This window comes from Tribolium castaneum, unplaced genomic scaffold (genome assembly GCF_031307605.1).
Source record: "Tribolium castaneum strain GA2 unplaced genomic scaffold, icTriCast1.1 ptg000074l, whole genome shotgun sequence".
NCBI lineage: Eukaryota > Metazoa > Arthropoda > Insecta > Coleoptera > Tenebrionidae > Tribolium > Tribolium castaneum.
The window spans coordinates 5001-20039 of record NW_026986671.1 but is presented as its reverse complement, the minus strand read 5'-3'; the positions used below and the strand labels follow the sequence as shown (position 1 = coordinate 20039).

The 15039-nt window shown below is 39.1% G+C and overlaps 4 non-coding genes across 4 annotated transcripts in view; all 4 read left to right on the top strand.

The window, feature by feature from the left end:
• The first annotated feature begins 4069 nt into the window (after positions 1–4069).
• LOC135267672 (5.8S ribosomal RNA) lies at positions 4070–4226 on the top strand. Its single transcript, XR_010336064.1, has one exon. It is a non-coding gene; the product is annotated as a 5.8S ribosomal RNA (ribosomal RNA).
• A 5718-nt stretch (positions 4227–9944) lies between these two features.
• LOC135267673 (small subunit ribosomal RNA) lies at positions 9945–11867 on the top strand. Its single transcript, XR_010336065.1, has one exon. It is a non-coding gene; the product is annotated as a small subunit ribosomal RNA (ribosomal RNA).
• A 2055-nt stretch (positions 11868–13922) lies between these two features.
• LOC135267670 (5.8S ribosomal RNA) lies at positions 13923–14079 on the top strand. Its single transcript, XR_010336062.1, has one exon. It is a non-coding gene; the product is annotated as a 5.8S ribosomal RNA (ribosomal RNA).
• A 476-nt stretch (positions 14080–14555) lies between these two features.
• Positions 14556–15039, top strand: part of LOC135267671 (large subunit ribosomal RNA) — a 4037-nt gene continuing 3553 nt past the window's right edge. The window contains exon 1 of the ribosomal RNA XR_010336063.1: positions 14556–15039. This exon is cut by the window's right edge and continues 3553 nt beyond it. This is a non-coding gene — a ribosomal RNA (large subunit ribosomal RNA).

Genomic DNA, 15039 nt, shown 5'->3' with positions numbered 1-15039 from the left:
GATTTTCGCTTGGCGGCAGGTAGATGCTCAAACAAAAGATTTGTACATTATTTACCGAGATAGAAAGTAATGTTAAGAATTTATTTGAAAGTTGAGGGTAAAATAAGGGATTTAAACTTGGGTCAAAACACAAAATTGCCGTTTGGAATTTTGGATCGTTAGTTGCAAAGCAGCTAATTGCGGTCGAGATTCCTGACAATCTGTAATTTTGCCCGTATTTAACCCTATGCGGCTCTTGTAAAAATGCCAATTGGAAATTATTATCAAGTGCATATTTAACTAATTCTGCCGTTGCCAATTTCGCGCCATTGCAGTTTAGCTGAATTATATTAATTGTGTTATCCATCAAAGTCGATGTTTTTTAGGGCCTCTTGCATCCGGTGTTTGTAAATGGGACAATTGGTTGACCCTGCTGGATGATTAAGTTCTTGTTGGCCGGCTCTTTCACAATTACTGCATTTGTGTTTGTCCTCATTATTTTTGAAATTACAAGAAATTGACTCATGATCATTGCTGGCACAGTAACCACACTGTTTTTCAGAGTTGCAAAATTTTGAAACGTGCCCAAATTTCTGACATTTAAAGCATCTTGTTATTCTCAGGTAATCTCTAACATGCAGGGATTTCCAGCTTACGAACAATTTGCTACCTGATGCGATAAAGTAATTCCGCGCCGCGGGATGAATTTCAATAACCCAATGGTTTGTTTTTCCCTCTTTATTCCCTGCTTTGAAAGCCGATTTTACAAATTGTTTTGGAATATTTCCCGGTAAATCTGGTTGCTTTTGAATTTCCTTAATTAGCTCGTCGGCCACCATTTCTTTCGGGACATCAAAAACTTGAATTTTTGGCCACACTTTATTAATTCTTTCCGCTTGTAAATTTAAAGATTTGAGGACAGGGCTATCAGTTAAGTTCAAAATAGACGAACACGTGGACTCAATTAAAATTGCATTATTTCTAATCGGGACGATTTTATTCACTTTAATGCCAAATTCATGCGGTGACTTGGATGTTAATATTTTTCTCGTGTCTTCGGATGATTTCACATTTTTTAGACTTTCATTGGGTTTGACAATTACTTTATAGTTGCTCTGAGGGAGCTTTGCCGGGGCTGTGACGGGTTCAGTGCTTTTTGTTAAGTTTGACTTCAAAATCTGGCTGTATCTCGGTCCAATCGGCGACGAATTTGGGTTTAAATTATTTATTTTATTATCAATGACTTTTTCCACAATGCTGGCTATCTTATTTTCAATATCGGATTCAAAACTAGGTTTTCTGAAGCTTATTAAAATATTTCTTAGGCCGGATTGTATGTTTTGTATAGCCGTTTGATAAGTTTGTCTCTCGCGGATAGACTCTTTCGATTTCAGAATGAAACTATCCAAAACTTTTAAATTTTTTGAGCAGTCTTCAATAATATTTGCGATATCATCGCCGGAGTTTTCATGATCCAATTGATCGCTTGTCGACGACGTCGAGTTTCGACGTGACGACCCCATTTTTAAATAAAAGCCCTGATGGGCAGATAAATTTTAAGCGACTCACCAGATTTTGTATGATTTTGTCTTGGTGTTTGCACTTCCACAAGCACAAACTGTTTGTCACTTCTCAATGCGCGTTGGTCCGAGCGGAGCGAAACGATCCGATCGGTTCAAGCGGTGAACAGCGACTGACTGACTGACTGAAGGAATCAGCGTGTCCTCCCTGACCGAGCGGTCCGGGTAACCCGCTGAACCTCCTTCGTGCTAGGGATTGGGGCTTGCAATTGTTCCCCATGAACGAGGAATTCCCAGTAAGCGCGAGTCATAAGCTCGCGTTGATTACGTCCCTGCCCTTTGTACACACCGCCCGTCGCTACTACCGATTGAATGATTTAGTGAGGTCTTCGGACCGGTGCGCGGTGGCGTTTCGACGTTGCCGATGTTGCTGGGAAGATGACCAAACTTGATCATTTAGAGGAAGTAAAAGTCGTAACAAGGTTTCCGTAGGTGAACCTGCGGAAGGATCATTAACGTGTAAATGTTGTTGTTTAGTTGTCACACATACACACACATTTTGTCTGTGCTGATCAACAAAAAACACACATACATACACTATTCGTATGATGATCAATTCTCATACAAAATTCTTTATTATGCGTCGAACGGAAAAGCAACAACGGGTCGTCTTGCATTAAGCGGATCTGTTGTTACGTTTTTCGATTTATTTTATAAATCGATTGTAAACGTGCCGTAAACGACGTTTTCAAAGAATTTTTTCGAACATTAACACGAATCAATATTGTCGAAAGATGGTTATGTGCTAATGTTTTATTATTGCTTTCGCAGTGCCGGTCTTAGCGTATTTCCATCATCGTATTCGCTTCGAAAAAAAGTACTAATACACAGTGGTGGTGTATAATTAATGTGCAAGAGATGTTGTTGTTGTTGTAGTATTTGTATATGGTTGGAGTTATTTATAATAACAAACAAGAATGAATGAATGAATAATAATGGTGTCTGCCAATACGATCGTACTTTATGTACACGACTAAAACTTTATACATACAAACCATAATAATAAATAAACTCGAAACAACCAACAACAAAATTAATACGCTACTGTACATACAAATACACATTTATACATACCATCATTTTACTTAACCGATGGTGAGTGATGTTTGAAAAATAAACGCTTAGGCTTACGGTTTTGTAAGCCAGTCTTTGCGTATTTTCTTCATCGTATTCGCTTCGGAAAAAAGAAAATAAAGATGGTGTATAATTAATGTGTAAAAGAGATGTTGTAGTTGTAATTTAATTTGTAAATGGTTGGAGTTTATTAATAAATAAAAGGGGCTGTCTATTCGTCTGTACTTTATGTACAAGACTAAAACTTTATACATACAAACCATAATAATAAATAAACTCGAAACAACCAACAACAAAATTAATACGCTACTGTACATACAAATACACATTTATACATACCATCATTTTACTTAACCGATGGTGAGTGATGTTTGAAAAATAAACGCTTAGGCTTACGGTTTTGTAAGCCAGTCTTTGCGTATTTTCTTCATCGTATTCGCTTCGGAAAAAAGAAAATAAAGATGGTGTATAATTAATGTGTAAAAGAGATGTTGTAGTTGTAATTTAATTTGTAAATGGTTGGAGTTTATTAATAAATAAAAGGGGCTGTCTATTCGTCTGTACTTTATGTACAAGACTACAAAAACGTTTTATAACAATAAAAAGCTCGAAACAACCAATAACAAAATATACTACTACTATACTACTATACATACAAACGCACATTTATAAATACATAAAATCAATTTACTTTATCGATAGTGAGTGATGTTTGGAAAAAAACGCTTAGGCTTACGGTTTTCGGGTACCTGGGTTCCGCATGCGTCGAAGTAATAATTTACTTTAACGACGCGACGAACCGTAGGAATCTAAATAAAAAAGTTTATTAACTTTTTTAGATTCTGTGGGTTTTAAATGATATACGCCCGACTGACGAAGGAACGTTTTGCACTGCCTGTGCTTTTCTTTTGATTCGTTTTTATGTCGACGGACGTTCTTAGAATGCCCACCAAACGACGTATCACACAAAACACCCTACAATTGTATTGTTTGGTAAATATTGTTGTGATTAAGTTTGTAGCTGTGGCGTTTGTTTGAAGAAAACGTCTGGTTTTTCGACATATTTTCTATTTAATAAATATACATAATGCTTATCGCAAAAGGAGCAGAGTTTTATAGACAAAGTTGATAGAGAAAAAAAACCTAATAGATATATATACGTATTTATAAAACGTTAATATCATCGGGTTATTCTTTATGTAAACTTAAACTATAACTGCATACTCTTTTCGATAAGTAGAAACAAATGCCACTTTAATTAAATAAAATATTATAAAATATAACGCCGAACGTTTCTTTCGATTGGTCCGTTTCTCACATATACATCACAATTGTAATAACCTTAAGTAGTTATTTTTGTTGTTGTGTGATGATGAAACGATTTCGATGTGGAACGGTGCGTTATGTAATAATATTTTAAATTTGTTTGAAAAGATTACCCTGAACGGTGGATCACTTGGCTCGTGGGTCGATGAAGAACGCAGCTAATTGCGCGTCAACTTGTGAACTGCAGGACACATGAACATCGACATTTCGAACGCACATTGCGGTCCTCGGATATACTGTTCCCGGACCACTCCTGGCTGAGGGTCGTGTCAATTTCAAAGACTGCTCGGTTTTTGTCTTAAACACAGCGCACAATGTTGTGTAGACAATTACGTCGGAGCGTGTTGGGTGCAAATATGACGCGTTACTATAATTGTTAATTGATTGTCGGTTGTCATAATAAAATATTATGCAACGTAGACAACAATAAAAACAATATAAAAAATAACGCGGCATCCTAAAACGCAATAGCGGCTGACATTCTTATTAGTTTGTTGGTACAAGTTGGTTTAGACGTAGCACGTCCGATATTAAAAAGCAGCCACAACGCTTAAATTTCGAACGAAGCGATCGTCGTGTCCGAGACGTTAAAGTTGTTTATATGCATATTTTATGCACTATAATTAACAACAACAACATTCTCGCAACGACGTCAGATCGATGTTTGAAATTGTTTGGAGGCAGCCATATAAACGGAATACGTGTAATTATCGTCTGACAAAATAAAGGCAAATTTATATTTGCGACCTCAGAGCAGGTGAGACTACCCGCTGAATTTAAGCATATTATTAAGCGGAGGAAAAGAAACTAACTAGGATTTCCTTAGTAGCGGCGAGCGAACAGGAAAAAGCCCAGCACTGAATCCCGCGGCCGAAACCGGACGCCGGGAAATGTGGTGTTAGGGAGGATCCGTCATCCCGAGATTGTGCGACGCGTCCAAGTCCATCTTGAACGGGGCCACAGCCCATAGAGGGTGCCAGGCCCGTAGTGACCGTTGCCGATAACGGGAGGATCTCTCCTCAGAGTCGGGTTGCTTGAGAGTGCAGCCCTAAGTGGGTGGTAAACTCCATCTAAGGCTAAATATGACCACGAGACCGATAGCGAACAAGTACCGTGAGGGAAAGTTGAAAAGAACTTTGAAGAGAGAGTTCAATAGTACGTGAAACCGTTCAGGGGTAAACCTGAGAAACCCGAAAGGTCGAAAGGGGAGATTCAGCGTGACTCGATAGCGGCGCTAAATGATCGTGCGACGAACGGCGTACGCGTCGTTCGCGCCTTTTGTTTATGCGAACCGAAGTCGAACGCGTGCACTTCTCCCCCAGTAGGACGTCGCGATCCTTTGGGTGTCGATCTAAGGCCCGCGGTGGAGCCCGTTCGAACGGTTCGCCGTTTCGGACGAACCCGCGGTGTTTCCCGGTCGACTCGCTCGAAGGTATGCATATCTCTCACCACAATTTATAATACACTTTAGTAGTGTACAGCCTTATTTCTCTCAAGTAACAAAAAGACGATGGTGTGGTGGTGATAGTGATAGAAACAACCAACTAGTCGTAAAGAGTAAGAGTAATAGAGTAAGAGATGAATAATACAAGAGAGAGAAAAGAGAGAAAGGGAAAGAGAAGAGAGCTTAAAGAAAAAGAAGATAGATGATAGAGAGAGAGAGAGAGAGAGAGAGAGAGGAGGAAGAGTAGAGGAAAGCCAGCAAATTTATTCGAACGACATACTTCGTTCTACGGACTTAGCACATAGCTCTCGCCTAGCACATAGCTCTCGCCTAGCACATAGCTCTCGCCTAGCACATAGCTCTCGCCTAGCACATAGCTCTCGCCTAGCACATAGCTCTCGCCTAGCACATAGCGCTCGCCTTGCACATAGCGCTCGCCTTACACCATTCACTGCTTAATAACTACTGCATATAATAAAGTCACGATTGCTCATGTGGTAAAATAGTAATGACACAATCATTTTGTTTAAAGGTATGCAACCAACATTACACAAAACGCGCGCTCAAGTTGCCTAAAACCACGAAGTACTACGTATACTTTAATTGTAACGCAACTGGTTTCACAGTAAACGTGTATGAAAATTGCCTATATTCAAGAAGTACTACATTTGTTTAAATATTGTATTACTGTTACGAAGTACGACGTTTAAATATTATGAATTATTTTTAGTTGTATATAAAATCATAGCTATTTTTGTAAATTAATAATGCAACCCGCAATACACCAAATGTGTATTAATATTGCCTAACTTGTACGAAGTACAACGTTCATTTAAGTGCATTAAGTATGGTGCTCTGTGTGATGAAATACGACGTTCATGTGACCATAAAGTAACAAACGAAGTACGGCGCTCACAAATGCAGCACTCAAAATTATTGTTTCATTGCACGACGTTTGCTTTGTTTCTGACTGCGACGAAATGCAGCGTTCATTTGACTTTGTACATAGTACAGACGAAGTACGACGTTTGCGAAGTACGGCACTCAAAATCGTGATTTTCTTGTACGACGTTTATTTGCACGTGCTGTCGACTGCGACGAAGTTAAGCGTTCATTTGACTTTGTACATAGTACAGACGAAGTACGACGTTTTCGAAGTACGGCACTCAAAATCGTGATTTTCTTGTACGACGTTTATTTGCACGTGCTGCCGACTGCGACGGAGTACAGCGTTCAATTGACTTTGTACATAGTACAGACGAAGTACGACGTTTGCGAAGTACGGCACTCAAAATCATGATTTTCTCGTAAGACGTTTATTTGCAGTTGCTTCCGACTGCGACGAAGTACAGCGTTCAATTGACTTTGTACATAGTACAGACGAAGTACGACGTTTGCGAAGTACGGCACTCAAAATCATGATTTTCTTGTAAGACGTTTATTTGCAGTTGCTTCCGACTGCGACGAAGTACAGCGTTCAATTGACTTTGTACATAGTACAGACGAAGTACGACGTTTGCGAAGTACGGCACTCAAAATCATGATTTTCTTGTAAGACGTTTATTTGCAGTTGCTTCCGACTGCGACGAAGTACAGCCTTCAATTGACTTTGTACATAGTACAGACGAAGTACGACGTTTGCGAAGTACGGCACTCAAAATCATGATTTTCTTGTACGACGTTTATTTGCACTTGCTGTCGACTGCGACGAAGTTTAGCGTTCATTTGGCTTTGTACATAGTACAAACGAAGTACGACGTTTGCGAAGTACGGCACTCAAAATCATGATTTTCTTGTACGACGTTTATTTGCACTTGCTGTCGACTGCGACGAAGTTTAGCGTTCATTTGACTTTGTACATAGTACAGACGAAGTACGACGTTAGCGAAGTACGGCACTCAAAATCGTGATTTTCTTGTACGACGTTTATTTGCACGCGCTGTCGACTGCGACGAGGTTTAGCGTTCACTTGACTTTGTACATAGTATAGACGAAGTACGACGTTTGCGAAGTACGGCACTCAAAATCGTGATTTTCTTGTACGACGTTTATTCGCACGTGCTGCCGACTGCGACGAAATGCAGCGTTCATAGTACAAACGAAGTACGACGTTCACAAAGTGATGAATTAAAACGTAAACAATAAATAATAATAATGCAACCCACAATACACTAATTGTGTATTAAAATTGCATAACCTACACGAAGTACGACGTTCAAGAACACTAAAGAATTTTATTTGTGTTGTATATAATGAAAAAACAGCAAATTTTTTTGCAAATTACGTATCTGTAAATAAATGTAAACATTTAGCAACTAATCAAAATTGTTTTTTTTGTCTAGATATTAAAGTAAAACATAAAAATACATTAAATTTATAAAATGCAACCCGCAGCACACTAGATGTGCATTAATATTGCATAACCTTCACGAAGTACGACGTCCAAAAATATTAATTTTTTTTTATATTGAGGTTAAAAGTGAGAAAACATAAATTAATAATAATGCAACCTGCAATACACTTAATATGTACTGATCTTGCATAACCTTCACGAAGTACTACGTTTAAATATAAATTAATATTATTGTGACCCGCAATACACTAAATTTGTATCAATATTGCATAACCTACACGAAGTACGACGTTCAAGAATATTAAAGAATTTTATTTGTGTTGTATATAATAAAAAAACAGCAAATTTTTTTGCAAATTACGTATCTGTAAATAAATGTAAACATTCAGCAACTAATCAAAAGTGTTTTTTTGCCTAGACATTAAAGTAAATCATAAGAATACATTAAATTTATAAAATGCAACCCGCAGCACAACAGATGTGCATCAATATTGCATAACTGTTACGAAGTACGACGTCCAAAAATATTAAATTTTTTTTTATATGAAGGTAAAAAGTGAGAAAACATAAATTAATAATAATGCAACCTGCAATACACTTAATGTGTACTGATGTTGCATAACCTTCACGAAGTACAACGTTCAAATATAAATTAATATTATTGCGACCCGCAATACACTAAATTTGTATCAATATTGCATAACTTACACGAAGTACGACGTTTGAAAATATTAAATGTTTTATTTGTAGTTTGCATATAATAAAAAAAAAAACAAATTTTTATGTAAATTACGTATCTATAAATAAACGTACACATTTAACAATTAAATAAACATAGTATTTTGGCCTAGATATTAAATTAAAACATAAAAATGCATAATATTTATTAAAATGCAACTTGCAATACACCAAATGTGTATTAATATTGCTTAACCTTTACGAAGTACGACGTTCACGAAGTACGTCGTTTACGAAGTGCGACGTTTACGAAGTACGTCGTTTACGAAGTGCGACGTTCACGAAGTACGTCGTTTACGAAGTGCGACGTTCGCGAAGTACGACGTCTACACATTAGGGCACTCAAAATTATTGTTACGTTGTACGACATTCAGACGTTCCAACTGCGACTAACTACAGCATTCATTTGACTTTGCACATACGACGAACGAAGTACGACGTTTACGAAGTACGGCGCTTAAAATAATTTTGTTTTTATTAATTAATTATTTTTTTTAAAACAAACGTTTTTATAATTAAATTTTATAATGGTTTAAATATAAAATATGACTTTTTAATATTATCAATATTTAAAATATTTTCTCCCTTTTGTGTGTATGCCTTATAGTTATAGAGCTGTGCGCTTCGGTAGACGTCGCCTGTGGAGCTATGTCAGTGGAGCGGTGCGCACATCCAATACCGAGCGGCTGCCTCGATCGGTGTCGCGCTGGTATACATATGGTAGTGGTGTGTGTCGATGCGTTGAGTGAGGCGATATGAACGGTGTAACGGTTTAGTCGAAGTTTATCATAAATGACGACGACAAAACGACCGATTATGTATACGTTCTGCATTTGCTTCCAATTTATCGACGTTTATCGCACATTTCCGCTATCGAATTCGAATAGGGCTTTGCTTGCGAGATTGCTTTATTTTGTGATTTTGTGGCTCGCCCAGTTCCCCACAGCGAGATTGCGGATGCGGCAAAACGTATTCTCTTACGTTGGCGGTCCTTATGCAATCAAACTTTGTTGGACTAACAAATGTTTGTGATTTAAACAAACAAAAATAATAAATGCGTCAACTCTCTAATATCCGAGCGAGAATATTTATATAATATTCGTAACGTTTATGGATTCGAAAGAATTTCATAAATTCACGTCGCATTCAATCTTGCGAAGAGTGAAGAGAATGTTTGAACTTTTAAATCGGCAAAGGTAAAAAATAATATTATAAATATTATTATTATGCCTTTATTGACCGATATATGTGTTGTGGTGTTTAACGACTACGACGACGATGATGACGATACATTTATCTCTATATCGTACGAAGAAAAGAAGAAACAGCGTGGCGTTACTTTCTTATATGTTAGATTGTTTCGCACAAACGCGCATATTCTTCATCTTTATAAACGATGATGATGAGTATTTTATTCTCTCGTCTGTCTCAAAAAACACAAAAACACAGTTCCCTGGTTGATCCTGCCAGTAGTCATATGCTTGTCTCAAAGATTAAGCCATGCATGTCTCAGTACAAGCCAAATTAAGGTGAAACCGCGAAAGGCTCATTAAATCAGTTATGGTTCCTTAGATCGTACCCACATTTACTTGGATAACTGTGGTAATTCTAGAGCTAATACATGCAAACAGAGCTCCGACCGGAGACGGAAGGAGCGCTTTTATTAGATCAAAACCAATCGGTGGCGGTTTCGCCGTCATCGTACAACTTGGTGAATCTGAATAACTTTACGCTGATCGCACGGTCTCGCACCGGCGACGCATCTTTCAAATGTCTGCCTTATCAACTGTCGATGGTAGGTTCTGCGCCTACCATGGTTGTAACGGGTAACGGGGAATCAGGGTTCGATTCCGGAGAGGGAGCCTGAGAAACGGCTACCACATCCAAGGAAGGCAGCAGGCGCGCAAATTACCCACTCCCGGCACGGGGAGGTAGTGACGAAAAATAACGATACGGGACTCATCCGAGGCCCCGTAATCGGAATGAGTACACTCTAAACCCTTTAACGAGGATCAATTGGAGGGCAAGTCTGGTGCCAGCAGCCGCGGTAATTCCAGCTCCAATAGCGTATATTAAAGTTGTTGCGGTTAAAAAGCTCGTAGTCGAATTTGTGTCCCGCGCCGCCGGTTCATCGTTCGCGGTGTTAACTGGCGTTTCGCGGGACGTCCTGCCGGTGGGCTTAGCTCGAGAGGGCGGCCCAACTCAATCCCGCCGCGGTGCTCTTCATTGAGTGTCGAGGTGGGCCGGCACGTTTACTTTGAACAAATTAGAGTGCTTAAAGCAGGCTAAAACTTCGCCTGAATACTGTGTGCATGGAATAATGGAATAGGACCTCGGTTCTATTTTGTTGGTTTTCGGAACCCCGAGGTAATGATTAATAGGAACGGATGGGGGCATTCGTATTGCGACGTTAGAGGTGAAATTCTTGGATCGTCGCAAGACGGACAGAAGCGAAAGCATTTGCCAAAAACGCTTTCATTGATCAAGAACGAAAGTTAGAGGTTCGAAGGCGATCAGATACCGCCCTAGTTCTAACCATAAACGATGCCAGCTAGCGATCCGCCGACGTTCCTCCGATGACTCGGCGGGCAGCTTCCGGGAAACCAAAGCTTTTGGGTTCCGGGGGAAGTATGGTTGCAAAGCTGAAACTTAAAGGAATTGACGGAAGGGCACCACCAGGAGTGGAGCCTGCGGCTTAATTTGACTCAACACGGGAAACCTCACCAGGCCCGGACACCGGAAGGATTGACAGATTGAGAGCTCTTTCTTGATTCGGTGGGTGGTGGTGCATGGCCGTTCTTAGTTGGTGGAGCGATTTGTCTGGTTAATTCCGATAACGAACGAGACTCTAGCCTGCTAAATAGGCGTATTTCGACATCCCAAATGCCGGCTGGAGCCGGGTTCGCCCGGTCTCTATGTGCGGTTTTTACTGTCGGCGTACAAACAATTCTTCTTAGAGGGACAGGCGGCTTCTAGCCGCACGAGATTGAGCAATAACAGGTCTGTGATGCCCTTAGATGTTCTGGGCCGCACGCGCGCTACACTGAAGGAATCAGCGTGTCCTCCCTGACCGAGCGGTCCGGGTAACCCGCTGAACCTCCTTCGTGCTAGGGATTGGGGCTTGCAATTGTTCCCCATGAACGAGGAATTCCCAGTAAGCGCGAGTCATAAGCTCGCGTTGATTACGTCCCTGCCCTTTGTACACACCGCCCGTCGCTACTACCGATTGAATGATTTAGTGAGGTCTTCGGACCGGTGCGCGGTGGCGTTTCGACGTTGCCGATGTTGCTGGGAAGATGACCAAACTTGATCATTTAGAGGAAGTAAAAGTCGTAACAAGGTTTCCGTAGGTGAACCTGCGGAAGGATCATTAACGTGTAAATGTTGTTGTTTAGTTGTCACACATACACACACATTTTGTCTGTGCTGATCAACAAAAAACACACATACATACACTATTCGTATGATGATCAATTCTCATACAAAATTCTTTATTATGCGTCGAACGGAAAAGCAACAACGGGTCGTCTTGCATTAAGCGGATCTGTTGTTACGTTTTTCGATTTATTTTATAAATCGATTGTAAACGTGCCGTAAACGACGTTTTCAAAGAATTTTTTCGAACATTAACACGAATCAATATTGTCGAAAGATGGTTATGTGCTAATGTTTTATTATTGCTTTCGCAGTGCCGGTCTTAGCGTATTTCCATCATCGTATTCGCTTCGAAAAAAAGTACTAATACACAGTGGTGGTGTATAATTAATGTGCAAGAGATGTTGTTGTTGTTGTAGTATTTGTATATGGTTGGAGTTATTTATAATAACAAACAAGAATGAATGAATGAATAATAATGGTGTCTGCCAATACGATCGTACTTTATGTACACGACTAAAACTTTATACATACAAACCATAATAATAAATAAACTCGAAACAACCAACAACAAAATTAATACGCTACTGTACATACAAATACACATTTATACATACCATCATTTTACTTAACCGATGGTGAGTGATGTTTGAAAAATAAACGCTTAGGCTTACGGTTTTGTAAGCCAGTCTTTGCGTATTTTCTTCATCGTATTCGCTTCGGAAAAAAGAAAATAAAGATGGTGTATAATTAATGTGTAAAAGAGATGTTGTAGTTGTAATTTAATTTGTAAATGGTTGGAGTTTATTAATAAATAAAAGGGGCTGTCTATTCGTCTGTACTTTATGTACAAGACTAAAACTTTATACATACAAACCATAATAATAAATAAACTCGAAACAACCAACAACAAAATTAATACGCTACTGTACATACAAATACACATTTATACATACCATCATTTTACTTAACCGATGGTGAGTGATGTTTGAAAAATAAACGCTTAGGCTTACGGTTTTGTAAGCCAGTCTTTGCGTATTTTCTTCATCGTATTCGCTTCGGAAAAAAGAAAATAAAGATGGTGTATAATTAATGTGTAAAAGAGATGTTGTAGTTGTAATTTAATTTGTAAATGGTTGGAGTTTATTAATAAATAAAAGGGGCTGTCTATTCGTCTGTACTTTATGTACAAGACTACAAAAACGTTTTATAACAATAAAAAGCTCGAAACAACCAATAACAAAATATACTACTACTATACTACTATACATACAAACGCACATTTATAAATACATAAAATCAATTTACTTTATCGATAGTGAGTGATGTTTGGAAAAAAACGCTTAGGCTTACGGTTTTCGGGTACCTGGGTTCCGCATGCGTCGAAGTAATAATTTACTTTAACGACGCGACGAACCGTAGGAATCTAAATAAAAAAGTTTATTAACTTTTTTAGATTCTGTGGGTTTTAAATGATATACGCCCGACTGACGAAGGAACGTTTTGCACTGCCTGTGCTTTTCTTTTGATTCGTTTTTATGTCGACGGACGTTCTTAGAATGCCCACCAAACGACGTATCACACAAAACACCCTACAATTGTATTGTTTGGTAAATATTGTTGTGATTAAGTTTGTAGCTGTGGCGTTTGTTTGAAGAAAACGTCTGGTTTTTCGACATATTTTCTATTTAATAAATATACATAATGCTTATCGCAAAAGGAGCAGAGTTTTATAGACAAAGTTGATAGAGAAAAAAAACCTAATAGATATATATACGTATTTATAAAACGTTAATATCATCGGGTTATTCTTTATGTAAACTTAAACTATAACTGCATACTCTTTTCGATAAGTAGAAACAAATGCCACTTTAATTAAATAAAATATTATAAAATATAACGCCGAACGTTTCTTTCGATTGGTCCGTTTCTCACATATACATCACAATTGTAATAACCTTAAGTAGTTATTTTTGTTGTTGTGTGATGATGAAACGATTTCGATGTGGAACGGTGCGTTATGTAATAATATTTTAAATTTGTTTGAAAAGATTACCCTGAACGGTGGATCACTTGGCTCGTGGGTCGATGAAGAACGCAGCTAATTGCGCGTCAACTTGTGAACTGCAGGACACATGAACATCGACATTTCGAACGCACATTGCGGTCCTCGGATATACTGTTCCCGGACCACTCCTGGCTGAGGGTCGTGTCAATTTCAAAGACTGCTCGGTTTTTGTCTTAAACACAGCGCACAATGTTGTGTAGACAATTACGTCGGAGCGTGTTGGGTGCAAATATGACGCGTTACTATAATTGTTAATTGATTGTCGGTTGTCATAATAAAATATTATGCAACGTAGACAACAATAAAAACAATATAAAAAATAACGCGGCATCCTAAAACGCAATAGCGGCTGACATTCTTATTAGTTTGTTGGTACAAGTTGGTTTAGACGTAGCACGTCCGATATTAAAAAGCAGCCACAACGCTTAAATTTCGAACGAAGCGATCGTCGTGTCCGAGACGTTAAAGTTGTTTATATGCATATTTTATGCACTATAATTAACAACAACAACATTCTCGCAACGACGTCAGATCGATGTTTGAAATTGTTTGGAGGCAGCCATATAAACGGAATACGTGTAATTATCGTCTGACAAAATAAAGGCAAATTTATATTTGCGACCTCAGAGCAGGTGAGACTACCCGCTGAATTTAAGCATATTATTAAGCGGAGGAAAAGAAACTAACTAGGATTTCCTTAGTAGCGGCGAGCGAACAGGAAAAAGCCCAGCACTGAATCCCGCGGCCGAAACCGGACGCCGGGAAATGTGGTGTTAGGGAGGATCCGTCATCCCGAGATTGTGCGACGCGTCCAAGTCCATCTTGAACGGGGCCACAGCCCATAGAGGGTGCCAGGCCCGTAGTGACCGTTGCCGATAACGGGAGGATCTCTCCTCAGAGTCGGGTTGCTTGAGAGTGCAGCCCTAAGTGGGTGGTAAACTCCATCTAAGGCTAAATATGACCACGAGACCGATAGCGAACAAGTACCGTGAGGGAAAGTTGAAAAGAACTTTGAAGAGAGAGTTCAATAGTACGTGAAACCGTTCAGGGGTAAACCTGAGAAACCCGAAAGGTCGAAAGGGGAGATTCAGCGTGACTCGAT